This window comes from Marmota flaviventris, chromosome 1 (genome assembly GCF_047511675.1).
Source record: "Marmota flaviventris isolate mMarFla1 chromosome 1, mMarFla1.hap1, whole genome shotgun sequence".
Taxonomy (NCBI): domain Eukaryota; kingdom Metazoa; phylum Chordata; class Mammalia; order Rodentia; family Sciuridae; genus Marmota; species Marmota flaviventris.
Genome location: NC_092498.1, coordinates 1,446,573 through 1,448,833, shown reverse-complemented (window position 1 = coordinate 1,448,833; position 2,261 = coordinate 1,446,573). Strand labels below are relative to the sequence as shown.

The 2,261-nt window shown below is 52.6% G+C and overlaps 1 pseudogene; it reads right to left on the bottom strand.

Moving 5' to 3' along the window:
* Positions 1-998: 998 nt before the first annotated feature.
* Positions 999-1,882, bottom strand: LOC114082250 (syntaxin-3 pseudogene; annotated as a pseudogene).
* Between the last annotated feature and the right edge of the window lie 379 nt (positions 1,883-2,261).

Genomic DNA, 2,261 nt, shown 5'->3' with positions numbered 1-2,261 from the left:
TCCCAGTTCTCTTCTAGAAAACAACTTTGTTGATGACATAAGAGCATCATATTTCTGCCACGATTCATTTGTAGGTAAAAAAAAAATGCAACTTACCTGATTTTTAGTCTAGCTCAAAAAAAGTTTTTATTTTTGTGTTTTTTTTTTTAATTTTTGAGGCCATAGTATCTTCCTTTTCTAGTTTCCTATTTCCTGAGAAACAGACACACAAACGTACACGCACCTCACATACACACTTTTAAAAATACACCTGAACACATGAGTGACCGAACACTCAGCCTCACGAAACCTTTTCAGAGTCTGAGACTCTAGCACCTTGCCCCCAGCCCAATTTTAAATCCCTGGTTAATTTTGGCTTCACAAAGAGTCACTCCAAAGGTGAAAAGCCAGTTTCCCAAACTCACAGGGAAACAAATATTCCAAATCCTCAGCCTTTAAAAATGGCCACCTCAGATGACTGTCATCCTGGTCCCTCTTTGAGTAAACGTGAGAACACAACCTAGAGAAAGACCAAATTGGCCCCCAGGTGGATCTTATTAAAAGCTTAATCTGAAGTTGAATTTCAAGCAAGTCAACTTTTCGGACCAAAATGGCATCTGCCAGCCACTCACGTTTCCAGGACCGACAGGACTGGCATCCTGCCACGCAGAAGTCTCCCATCTAACCCTACTGTTGCCAGACTTAGAAGAGTCCCTCTGCTTTGTTAAAGATACTCCCCTAGAAAAATGCCTGTGGTTTCCGGGAGAATCCTCCGTGAGGTAGAAGATGCAGCACTTGGGACAGTCTCTCAGGGGATCTCCAAGGTGCAAGGCATAATTGGGCACACCCCAGGAGGGAAAAAGCGGGGTCAGTCCTGGGGCCCAGGAGGAAAGGCACTTCAGTTGCTGGGGCAGGAGTTGGTTTTGAGGAGAATTCGGGGTTCATCAGGTGGGAAGATTCCTCCAGGCCATTCAGACTCCATTCCCACCTGAAGATAAAGGTGGTGAGATCAGGCGATCTCAGTGCAGCAGCCCCTCAGGCCTCTCATACAGCCCAACGGGAAGTCCAGCGATCAAGGCTAAAGTGCCCAGCAGCACGACCACCATCACAGCGATGATCACCGATTTCTCTCGGGCCCAACCCTGGTGGTTCACAGCTCTTGCAGTTTCGTCTCGTGCCTTCTCACACGGTCCACTGTGTGCATGGCGTCCAGCTCTAGGTCATCTGACATCTGGCCCTGGTCCTCCACCAGCATGGCGCTGTCCATACACATGTCATGCAGTTCTTCAATGCTGCTCTCCAGCCTCCCGATGTCCTTAGGCCCACCCTCGGTCTCACGGAGGGTGGCCTTGGAAATCTGGGAGTCGCTGATCCCAGAAGTGAGGTGGCAGGTGGCCACTCGGCAGCATCTCCTCCTGCTCCTCTCCGTTGTCTCGTTGCCAGCAATCTCAAGCCGCCTGGGTTCGCCCTTTGCTGCGTTCATGAAAGTCCCCCGAGCCTCATTGTACCTGGCTTCGCCTCCACAGACTTCCGAGAGAGGACGGCGGGCTGAGGTTTCCGGATCCCAAGGTCTGCTGATGAGCGGACCCCATCTCTTCCCTGTGCCTCTCCAGCTCTTCAGCCTGTTCCGGACACTGTTGGCCCTTGTCTTGATCTCGACCGTGAGCTGCTCAGGGTCATCCTTGGTGTTTGGCTCTGGAATTGGTGCAGAGAGGGTGATACTCTAGAGTTTCTTTGCTTCCTCCACGTGCTCTGAGATCTTGCCAATGTTGAGCCGAGTCTCCTCCATCTCAGAAAAGAATCCAGCCGACAACCGCGACCTCCTCCTCCTGGGCCTCCTCCCCCTGGGCCTCCTCCTCCTGGGTCAGCCGTTTCGCCTTCAGGACTCCCGCCGGTCCTTCATCCTGGGGCCCAGGTGCCCGGAGGCAGGTGGAACCGCTGGAAGTGGCGGGGCCAGGGAGCTCCAGGCGGGGCGGGCAGCGGGCCTCTTAGGAGGAGCGTCCCAGGCCACCGAGGCTCGAGGCTCTGCCGCGCCGCCTCCTCCACCCCCCCCTCCTCCGAGCGCTCAGAATCCGCTCCCGGCCGGCGCCCTAACAGACCTTCTTAAGTTCATTTCAGCAATGTCATGTAGTGTTTAGAGTACAAGTTGTACATTCCTTCTGTTAAATTTATTCCCGTGTATTCTGTCCTTTTTGATGCTATTGTGAATGGATTTATTTCTTTATTTTGGTTCCAGGTATTGAACCCGGGACACTTGACCACTGAGCCACTTCCCCGGCCCG